This window comes from Diospyros lotus, chromosome 2, assembly GCF_014633365.1.
Source record: "Diospyros lotus cultivar Yz01 chromosome 2, ASM1463336v1, whole genome shotgun sequence".
Lineage (NCBI taxonomy): Eukaryota > Viridiplantae > Streptophyta > Magnoliopsida > Ericales > Ebenaceae > Diospyros > Diospyros lotus.
Genome location: NC_068339.1, coordinates 18,792,049 through 18,804,354, shown reverse-complemented (window position 1 = coordinate 18,804,354; position 12,306 = coordinate 18,792,049). Strand labels below are relative to the sequence as shown.

General features: G+C 32.4%; 1 protein-coding gene across 1 annotated transcript in view; it reads left to right on the top strand.

Annotated features, from left to right (window-relative positions):
- Positions 1-12,306, top strand: part of LOC127794154 (phospholipase A1-IIgamma-like) — a 78,234-nt gene that overhangs the window by 43,008 nt on the left and 22,920 nt on the right. The gene's annotated exons all lie outside the window — the stretch shown is intronic.

Here is a 12,306-nt window from a genome sequence, read left to right as displayed (position 1 = left end):
GAATTATGATTTTTAGTGATGAAAGAAATTGGATCGAGAACAGTTTTCGGTATAGTTGTCGATCGGACTGAGAAAACTGAATCGACGTAAGAGACATCCAGAAGGTCAATGGAGCATGTCAATGATTAATATTTTATGTATAGAACAACCCTTAAGTGATTTTGGGTTGAATCAAATGGATTTAGGGTCAAATCGACCAGCTGGGCCTAAGTATAATTTTCTAATTTTGCCCAAGGGAGGTCAAAATAGTAATTTTTTTGGAAGTTTCAAGGGTGAAATGAGAAATATTAAACTTGTGGGCCATAGTGATGGTGTTGGAAAGATCGGGGGTATCATGGTAGGGGCTAAAATGGAATTGGAAGAAAGTAGGGGGTGAAAGTGTAAAAAATGGAAAGTTTGCAATGTGAACACAATAATGAAATTTCGGCCGCCACAAATCTTCACACGTGGAGGACGAATCCAGCGATGGGATGGCCGAGGGTGGCTTGGGAGAGATGGTATCCGGCGGTGTAAGGCTTGGGGACCAAGCTTTGGCCGTTGATTGGCCGTGGGGTGATCGATTTTTGGGTATAAATAGGGGCCGAGGGTTTCAAGTTTTTGGCATCAAATTGGCCGCGATTTTGAATGTGTTTGAGGGATTTGATGAGAGGGTTTCGATTCTTGCATCGAGGAGAAGAGATTGGGAGCATTTTCACGCGTTTTGGTGTTCGTTTGAAGGCCATTCGAAGCTCAGTCGAGAGTTGGAGGCGGTCCACTTGCCGAACCTGCAACTCGCCTTTCGAGACATTTTCTGGTGATCTTTTGGCCTGAAAGATATGCCAATAGGATCGACTTTAAGTGGGCTTCAAGAGGGTACCATTTTCGTGGTTATCGGAGCAACCGTCGGCGGCCGGATTTTTGGAAAAGACAATGGCGCGTGACTGCACGCGCCAGCCTTCACTCTCACACACGTGCCAGGCGCGTGAGCAAGGGCTTTTTGGTAATTTTGATTCCTGAATTTTTATTAATTTATTTGAGGATTTATCATGTTGAAATTTTTTGGAAAATGTTTGAGAAAATAATTATTTTGGAATTACCGAGGTGAAAAATGGGAGAAAATAAAGGAAATTATGAAAAAATTAAGGAAAATATATTTTAATACTTCCTTAATTAAATGTGGTGTTTAGGAAGTATCTTGGCTTGAGGTTGAGAATAAATTCAAGTGTTTGTGATTTGGCACGCAAAACGAGGTTGTGCACAAGGATCAAGGCGATCCGAATATGTCGAGGTGAGTGTTCTACCTGGAAAACTTAACTTATTGTGAATAGTTTACCCTAAAATTTGGTATTTGTGTTACCTAAATGTGTTGTGGATTTCATGCAAAATGGTTTTATGCATTGAAACGGTAACCGGTGATGGTTGGTTTTTATGAGAGAGGTCCGTCCCTAAACGTTTTGAACTTGTGCATTGCATTTTATAAAATGTTGTTTATATGATGCTTTGAATTGTGAAATGTGGCATTGTCTTGCGTTTTGTGAGTTCGTATGGAATGTCAGTCTAAGATGTTGTCTGGATAGTGTAGCCATAATTCTTCAAGGGAGTAACGGAATAATAAGAGTATCTGATGCTGGTGTGCATGTTAGGATAATTGCCTTGATTTTCGTGCCAAACCATTTGGTCAGGGAAGTTGCACTAGGATGACTAGGTAGTCCATACTGTGTTGTTCATGTGGGATGTCAGCCTAGGATGTTGTCTGAATAGTGTAGTCGTAATTCTCCAATGGTGTGACGGAATAATATCGGTATCTGATGCTGGTGTGCATGTCAGGATAGCCGCCATGGTTTCCGTGCCAAGCCATTTGGGCAGGGAAGTTGCACTAGGATGACTAGGTAGTCCATGTGAAATTTTGGAGTTGGGATTGTATGGTGGTTCCTGGATGCTTAGAGTGGAAGAGCGATCTAGAAAGATGCGTTGGCTTGCCCCTTTTAAGCTAGAATCGCATCATGTCGTCGAGTCGATATAGTGGCATAGCTTTTAGAGATATTGCTCTTTTCCCGTGGTAGGGTTAAGCACTAGGGATTTTCTTGGGCTAGGGCTTACCGAGTGTATTGGTTTATTTCATGTCTTACATTCATTCATGAAAAATGCGTTTTGAACTCTCACTTAGATTATTCAGCATCTAATTTGGACAATGTCTCTGGAATTGTTCCAGGTGAAAGTAGCGGTGCGAAAGGAAAGCGAGTTGCCGAGGAGTGACGGCGATTAGTTGATAGATTGTAATATGTCGATTTCAATAATGTTGTTTATTTTGAAGACGTCGTGTAAACGTTGGTTGACTTTATAATATAAATAAAGTGGTTCCGGTTATGGCCTGTTAAGCTTTCGATCTAACTCCCGCATTGAGTTGATGAACCTATTTTAGTTTATTAATGATTCATAGTTGATACACTGAGAAGGTGTAACGGGATCTTCGGGGAACGGTTTTTGTGATGGGTTTTTATTTGAAAAAAAAAAAAATTATCCCCGGAATCTTACATTACGTAACGCCCTCTTGAGAAGTGGGGTGTTATAACCAACCAATCGCTTTTGTTACGCCTCAAGTTTGGATATTCACAAAAATATACTTGAATTGCTTGAGAAGCTAATACAAATTGCTCGTTTGTATTCCATTTCTTTTTTTCATTGACCTCGACGATCTTGTATCTACGATGAATCTTCACTCCCAGCTAGTTCAAAGTTGGAATAAACTAATCACTGTTGAATAATACAACTTTATTCATTGACGATACTGAAGGATGCTCGAGCTCGACAATCTCTATTATCTGAGCATAATACAGTCCTTCTCGAGATCATCGTAGTTGGATCCTTTAATGCACATGCCATTATTCATAGTGCCTTTATTCAAACCGTGACTAACTGTGTAAAATTTAAATCCATTGACAAAACAACCAAGGTACATCGTAATGGTGTTGAAAGGCCCTTTTGTGAGATCTCTTATGTATGAGTTGGTCACATTGTTCATAAGATCGTGAGCCTATTAAATAAGAAAGATATATAAGAAATTATGATATAAGAAATTGGGTGGAATTAATATTCCAGTTAATCAACTCACATAGTGATTGAACTAGGAAGGGAATTCATTATTTGTTAAGTGTTCGATGATGTTGTCGTCAATGCCGGGATTACGTTGCCTTAGCTTAGCATTGTAAATTCTTGTCAAATAAGAAAAACAAAAATAACTACATTAGACTATTCAATTTAAAGATAATTCAGAAATTAACAATAATTAATTAGCAAAATCTTACTGCAGATACGGTTATACTTTTGGGCAATTCATTAAAATATATTTGTGCGCAATATTATATTCTTCACTGAACAACATTCATGACTTTTTATATCCGAATGGTCGACAAGGATGCTTGGAAAGTGGATAACTTCCCCTCATGATCATCCCCTTCATTTACAACACCAGTATCGTTGTGTGACACTCGTGTATGTCTTGTAACAACATAGTTCTTTAAATAATGAGAACACAACAACGCTTCCTCCACAACGTATGAATTAGAAATAAAGCCTTCCACTTGAGCTTTATTTCTAACTATTTTCTTCAACTTTTCAAGGTATCTATATCAAAATGTGTATAGTTGTTAGAGAAGAGAACTATATAATGAATATATTTCTTGAAAAATAAAAAAGAAATTAAATTTAATAAAAATAGTACCTTTCAAAAAGATACATCCATTGATATTGATTCGAAACTACTATCCTTGCTTCATAAGCTTAATGGCCCCAAAAATGCTCCATAGAGTCAAAGAAGCTTGGAGGTTATATGAACTCCAACATACACAGAGTGATAAGAACACTACAAAAAAATTGATTTTTAGCGGTGGTTTTAAAAATCGTCGCAAAATACTATTTTAGGGGTGGTTTTTTTAGCATTTTGCGGCGGTTTTGAAAAATCGTCGCAAAATTCATTAAAACATTCAATTTTGCGGCGGTTTTTAAAAAACGGCCGCTAAATTTAGAAAATAATTAAATAATTAAAAAATAAAATAAAATTTAACAGCGGTTTTTGAGAAACCGCCGCTAAATTAAAAATAATTAAATAAATTTAAAATTAAATTAATATTTGCGACGATTTTCGAAACCGCCGCAAAATTCATTAAAAAATTTAATTTAGCGGCGGCTTTTGAAAAACCGCCGCTAAATTCAAAAATAATTAAATAATTTATAATTAAAATTAAATTAATATTTGCGGCGGTTTTCGAAATCGCCGCAAAATTCATCAAAAAATTTAATTTAACGGCGGTTTTGAAAAACCGCCGCTAAATTCAAAAATAATTAAATAATTTATAATTAAAATTAAATTACAAATTCATTAAATAATTTAATTTAATGACGATTTTGAAAAACTGCCGCTAAATTCAAAAATAATTAAATAATTTAAAATTAAAATTAAATTATAAATTCATTAAATAATTTAATAACGGCGATTTTTAAAAATCGTCGCAAAATTCATTAAAAATTTTAATTTAGCGGCGGTTTTTAATAGCCGCTAAATTTAAAAATAATTAAATAATTCAAAATTAAAATTAAATTGAATTAAATTAATAAAAAGAAATTAAAAATCTTAAAAAGAAATTAAAATTTTAATTTAAATTAATTACAAAATCTTTATATATATAAAAGTAGGATAGTCTTGAAAAAAGAAATTTCCTCCTAAAACTTGCATTAATTAATGATTTGCAATTAATACTTATTGTATTAATAATTTACATTTTCTAATTTGCATTAATAATTTAAAATTTTCAATTGCTTTGAAGTAATAAGTAGTAATAAAATTTTCTCCCAAAACTTGCATTAATGATTTGCATTTAGTACTTATTGCATTAATAATTTATATTTTGTAATTTACATCTTTATATATATAAAAGTAGGATAGTCTTGAAAAAAGAAATTTCCTCCTAAAACTTGCATTAATTAATGATTTGCAATTAATACTTATTGTATTAATAATTTACATTTTCTAATTTGCATTAATAATTTAAAATTTTCAGTTTCTTGGAAGTAATAAGTAGTAATAAAATTTTCTCCCAAAACTTGCATTAATGATTTGCATTTAGTACTTATTGCATTAATAATTTATATTTTGTAATTTACATCTTTATATATATAAAAGTAAGATAGTCTTGAAAAAAGAAATTTCCTCCTAAAACTTGCATTAATTATTGATTTGCAATTAATACTTATTATATTAATAATTTACATTTTGTAATTTGCATTAATAATTTAAAATTTTCAATTGCTTTGAAGTAATAAGTAATAATAAAATTTTCTCCCAAAACTTGCATTAATGATTTGCATTTAGTACTTATTGCATTAATAATTTATATTTTGTAATTTGCATCTTTATATATATAAAAGTAGGATAGTTTTGAAAAAAGAAATTTCCTCCTAAAACTTGCATTAATTAATGATTTACAATTAATACTGATTGTATTAATAATTTACATTTTCTAATTTGCATTAATAATTTAAAATTTTCGATTGCTTTGAAGTAATAAGTAGTAATAAATTTTTTCCCCAAAACTTGCATTAATGATTTACATTTAGTACTTGTTGTATTAATAATTTATATTTTGTAATTTGCATCTTTATATATATAAAAGTAGGATAGTCTTGAAAAAAAAAATTCCCTCCTAAAACTTGCATTAATTAATGATTTGCAATTAATACTGATTGTATTAATAATTTACATTTTATAATTTGCATTAATAATTTAAAATTTTCAATTGCTTTGAAATAATAAGTAGTAATAAAATTTTCCCCCAAAACTTGCATTAATGATTTGTATTTAGTACTTATTACATTAATAATTTACATAATTTACATTAATATGTACTAATTATTGTAAAATTAATAATAAATTTTAAATATACGAGTTTTTCAATGCTAATTGTTTTGTATTAAATTTGCATGAGTTTTATGAGAAATATTAATAGACAACTTAAACTATTAATTAAGTCATAAAAAATTATTCATTTATTTAAAATATTATTTTTATATCTTTATTCTATGTATATTTATATAATATTAAAATATGATAGTCAAATAAAGTATTTTGCCAAGTGTCAATCAATGATGAATTTTTTCCCTCAAAAACTTGCATTAAATCAAAGGTAGTGATTAATTAATTATTAATTACTTTAATAATTATATTATAGTTTTGAAAATGTGATGTCTTAACAAATTCATAAAAAATTATTTAAGATTGTCAAATGCTACGATTTTTCAATGCTAATTAATATTTAAGGTATCACATTTTTAAGACTATGGAAGAAATCAAAATTAATTTGTTTAAAATTTTGTTATTATTGAAAAAACTTATTCTTACTCATATTTAAGAGTTTTAATTTATATTTATAATTATCATATAATAAATAGAAAATAACGAACGTTTTTAAGTGAAAATATTTATTTATAAATAAATATAATATAATAAAAAAAATTTATAAGTATTTTTTCAATTGACCTATTTAATATGTTAATTATTCTTTAATACATTAATTGAATGACAGTATATTAAATTAAAAGTGTTCTCCATTAGTATATTGAATAGTGAATAATTAAGTAAACTTAAATTTTTTCAACATGATTAAAGATTAAAAAAAAATTATAATTATCAATTCTATTAAAATTATAATTATCAATTTAGATGGTCGCGCGCACACACGTGCACAGTAGAGGTTGTGGGATCGAAACTCTGGAGCGCGCGGACATGCAGCCACATGGCTGGGCGGCACAGGCTGGCTGGCGGGTCAGCGGGTGGGCGCGGGAGGGTGGAAGAAATTAAAATTTTTAATTTTGTTTTAATTTTAGCGGCGGTTTTAGAAACAACCGCTAAAATTAAAATTTTTAATTTTTTTTTATTTTTGTGGAGGTTGGAAAATCGCCGCTATATATTTTATAAACCGCCGCTAAATCACTAATTTTGCGGCGGTTTTAAAACTGCCGCAAAAAAATGTGATTAGCGACGGTTATTCCAGCGGTTGGTCAAAACCGCTGCTAAATGCTCCGCGACGGCTGAACCGCCGCTAAATCACTTAGCGGCGATTAAAAATCGCTGCTAAATGCCTATTTTTTTGTAGTGGAATGTTGTTATCTAATTTCATCATGTGTTCACTTTTGATAGCGGTTGATGTCAATTCTTTGAAGAAAAGACTCAAATCTTTGATATTAAATCCAATTTCATCATGTGTTCACTTTAATGCCTTCCATACTTTTTGCGATAGTAATTCCTGAAATGCAACGGCCACCAACCTTTGCAAAAACACATGACAATTGTGGCTCTTCATCCCAAACAACTTAAGCTTCTTCATGTCAACACATCTGGCCATGTTTGGCAGGTACCTGTAAGGAAATTTTAGGTTTCTTACTCATGCACATAGGGCAGCTTTTTCTTTCTTATTTAGAGTAAAAGTTGGTTGAGTAGTGCGAAGACAATACTGATTCAACTCTTCTCTTGACTTTATGTGTCCTTAGTTTTTCCCGGTACATTCATCATTGTATTGAACACATTTTCAAATACGTTTTTCTTTATATGCATAACATCTAAGTTGTGTCGAATGAGATGAGTTTTCCACTAAGGCAAATCTCAAAAAATGCTCATACTCTTCCAACCACTACCATGACTATTATCTGCATTAGTCTTTGCAGCATTGGATTTTGTCGCCTTCACTAGACCCAACTCGTGTAAGGAAACAAGTATCCCATGTCCAGATAATACATGAGGTGTTTTTTTTACCAAATTATTATTGCGGAATCCATACCTATTTGGTGATGCTCATATCTTCTAAATGGAGACTCTACAAAAAAAAAAAAAAATAGATAGAATTTTGAGAGTAAGGTAGGGAGTGCAAAGGGGGGAAGAGAAGGGGAGACAGAAGGGGAGGAGGGAGGGTAAAAAGAGGGGACATAGAGTGCAGATGGAGAAGGAGGGATGAGAGGGGATTCAAAAGAAGAGGCCCCCAAGGGGGGAAATTCAAGGGGAAGGGGGAAAATTCAAAAAGAAGGGGTCGGGCGAAGAGAGGGGGGAAGAAATTTGGGGGGTGGGGTTAGCGATGGTCATCTACTTGTCCCTAACCCCCCTTCCCAATCCCCCTGAATCTTCTCCCCTATTTATTTTAAAATTTTAAAAAATAACTTTTCAAATATTTTTAAAAAAATTATAAAATATAAATAATATATATACAAAAAATAATATATTATACTCAATAATAAACATAAAATAATATAAATAAATAATAAATAAACCTCAAATTTGGAGTATTCTACTTTCACGCAATTCACAGGATTCAATAAGTAATCAATATTTCATAATTAAGGGTGTAATACTCTTTGTAATAGTATACCTTGTATATCGTATTAACAATCGAAATATGCTCTAAAGAAAAAATCTCTATAAATGATACATTGGAATACTCCTTTAGCTTTTCCAATATCAATAGATTTGATTGTTTTGCTCTTGTATCTTTCAAAAAGAAATAAGATCTTCGAGAGTTGTTTCTTGAATTCGAAAGAACGTACTTGGATTCTCCTAATAATTAAAAAGCGTAATATACTTGAAAAATAATTTTGTAAGTAAATAATTCTAAATATTTGATAGAAAATATCTTCAAATCCAACAAATTTTGTAAGTAACTCTAAGTTTATTTGTACTAATAATTTTTGTATAGATAAATAATGATCGAGTGCCTTCCATGATATCCAAATATGCAAATATATGTTTGTATCTTGTATTTAGATATGTTTTCTTCTTTGTGTTTTGTATCCAGATATGTTTTACTTGTATTTGTCTTATACCCGAATATGTTTTTTTTTTTTTTTTTGTTTTCTCCTTGTATTCGATTATGGGTTTCTTTGTTTGTCTTGTATTCGAATGCAGATGAAATATTTTGTCGCTAATTCAAACGGATATTAATTTTAATTTTAATATTTATTAACTTTATTTCATTGCTAATTCAAATGGAAGTTTTATAACTTATTATATTAGTAGTAGAAGATTTTGTCCCTATTTTAGAGTTTTAATTTGTAATTTCATCTTACATGAAAATTTTGCAACTTAACGATAAAATATTTTGTCACTAATTTTAAATTTAATTTGAATTTTTATAAATTTCACATTTAATTATGAAAAATTTCTTTGTCAGGTGAGATTTTAAATTTAATTTAAATATTTTGTGAATTTTACATTTAGCGACGAATTTATTCCGTCTCTAAAAGATTTAATTTAATTTTAAATTTTTTCCATTTAGCCATGGATTTATTCCATCACTAAATAATTTTTAATTAAGTTTTAATTTTATTTTCTTTTAGCGATGGAATTATTCTGTAGCTAAAATATTTTAATTTTAATTTAAATTTTTTTCATTTAGCGACAGATTTATTCCGTCGCTAAATAATTTTAAATTAAGTTTTAATTTTATTTTCTTTTAGCAACGGAATTATTTCTTCATTAAATTAAAAAATTAATAAAAATTGCAAATTAAAAGTTATATTTTAAATATAAAATTACAAAAATTATTTAGCGATGGAAAGAGCAGTCGCTAAATTAAAAAAATATTAAAAAAATTTAACGATGGAATATCCGTTGCTAACCTATCGCTAATTAGTATGGAAAAATTTCGTCGCTAAAAAATATTTTTTTTTGTAGTGGTAGGAATATGGGGTTTGGAGGAACCAAAAACATGACTCCCTGATACGGTACAAAAGAATCCATTGAATTCACAGGGATTCAAAATAAGTATGCATGAGACGCCATATAAGTTTAGCAACTAGGGCTTGATTCCACAAATACAAGGGCTAGCTGAAGCCCCAAACCTCTTTGATTTTTTGGGCAACAAATATCATTCCATGAAAGGTTAATTTGATTGAACCTTCTACTTTGAACCCAAATGAGTTTGTAGGATTTTGAACCCTTTGAAATAGAGAGAGAAAGAGAGAGAGAGAGAGAGAGAGAGAGAGAGAGAGAGAGAGAGAAGAAGAAGAAGAAGAAGAAGAAGTACCTCACACACACACACATACACATACACGCAAGCACACACATAGACAATGATTCTTTTGGGTTTGAATCTAACCTAAATGTAAAGGGTTTGATTTAACCCTCTACTTTGAACCCAAATGAGTTTGTAAGATTTTGAACCCTTTGAAACACACACACAGAATGAGAGACAAAGAATAAAAAGATAGTAGTGATGGAGATGGTGGCAATCGTTGCATAGGCAGTGGCGAGAGCAGAGATGGTTGAGTTATAAGAGAAAAACAAGAAAAATAAAAGCATGTTGGATGAAAGCACGTGTGCTAGTTACGACAACTAATGGCGACAATCACAATTCAATTGAGAGAGTTTTTTTTTTTTTTTTAAGTATAAGTGCATTTTGGTCATTTACAAATATTTGACTAGGGTTTATTAATGACATGGGGGAATTGCATTGACTTTTAATCTTAGACCCACTTATTGTATTTTCTCAAATGCAAAGGGTAGTCCTTACAATTATTATGAAGTTCACAAGTATTGTGTGTAATTCTTTTTAAATTTTATTGTGTAAACTTCCCCTTTTTAAAAAATAATAATAGTCTCAAGTTTTTCTTTTTGGCCCAATCTCAAGTCTTTTTTTCTTCAACAATTCAGCAAGGTGCGGACACACTGGCTCCATCGCATGTAAACGTCCCTCATCCTATGCCAATTTGGATGGAATCCACTTAATTAACTAAGTCTGCTTGCAAGTATATTGCTATGTGTTGTTTTAAGTGAAACTTCAAATGGCAGTGTTTTTGGCAAAGGCAGGAAGGCCTTTTGGCAACCCCTATGGCTGCCCAAAATAGCAACGTTTTGGGCCCTGGGTGGAGGGCCAAAACGGCAACTGCCTTGTCGTTTCAATTGGCGTGCTTCTCTTTTTCTTTTAGCCTGCCTCTTCCCCGATCGTCGATGCTCTGCACAGTACTCCTTTATACGACGCGATCTCCATCACTTGAGTCTCCTTTATATCAGCTACAGTCACCTCGGGATGACAAGTGGGACGGCCTCCGATTATCCGCTACATTTAGGGTTTGTTTGATCATTCTCTTTCTCTTATTTTCTCTATATAGATGTTATGTTTTTGTTTTGTTCTTTGAGTTGTAAGCCTCTGACCTTAGATTGTGGTTATGGGTGTAATACCCCATGTTCATATGAAGTTGCCACATAATTTTGATAAGTTTAGGATACCGAAAAATTGGTTTGATAGTAGTTATACGTACCGAATCGACTGTAGGGAATGACTCGAAGTGAAATTATCTAAGGAAAATTATAAGGTCTCGACGAGCGTATCGAGATAGGATTTATGATATCGAAAGAAATCGAATCCGGAACAGTTTTTGATACAGCTAAAATACAGCTGTCATTTAGGTTGTAAAACCGAATCATTGAAGGAGACTCCCGAAAAATTAACGGAACCTTAGGGGGGCTTCGGTTTTGCGTGATAAGCAACCCTTCAATGGTTTTGAGATGAAACAAAGGTCCCGAGAGAATGCAAAGGCGAAATCGCCAATATCGAGTAATCTTGGGTTATTAATTTTGCGTTTTTTGATATTGTAATGCAATTTAATTTAACGTTTGAGGATGTAATTACAATTAGAGAATTGCACAAGTGTAGTAGAAATGAAAAGTGAGATTTAAATGTATAATTTTCCTATTATTATAATATAATATGCAATTATATATATTTATAGATATATATGTGAGTGGGTGAGAAGGCTAGCTTCTGTGAAGCTTTTAAATGGCCGAGATTTGCTGCAATGGGAGAGAATATTGGATGAAAGATTTGAGGAAAAAAAGATTTGAAGAAATCTAAGGTAAAGAGATTGAGAGGATTGTTACGTGCACTTGCATATTTATATATTTATCCGCGTACTGTGTATGCGTGTGATGGCTGCCCTTACCCTGTAATTCCAAGCCATGTCCTGCAACCCCACGATCTGCAAACATATGGTAATTTGAGTGTGTTATACACAAAGAGAGATGGCTTAGGCAGGGGCGTCGGTGGATGCCTCGGCTATATAAAGGGAAGGGAGAAGCGAGTTTGAGAGCAAGCAATAACAAAGAGAGAGAGAGAGAGAGCTGGAAGGAGGCGCGGCCATGGCAGCAGCCATGGAAGCACCGCGACAAGCAGAGGAGGCCGTCGGATCAAAGGCGCTGAAGCTCGGGCGAGCAAGAAGCGCACGGTGTCGACCAGTGGAGGCTGGGCAGCAGGCGGGTGGTGGCTGTTCATGGCGGACGGGACGCGACAG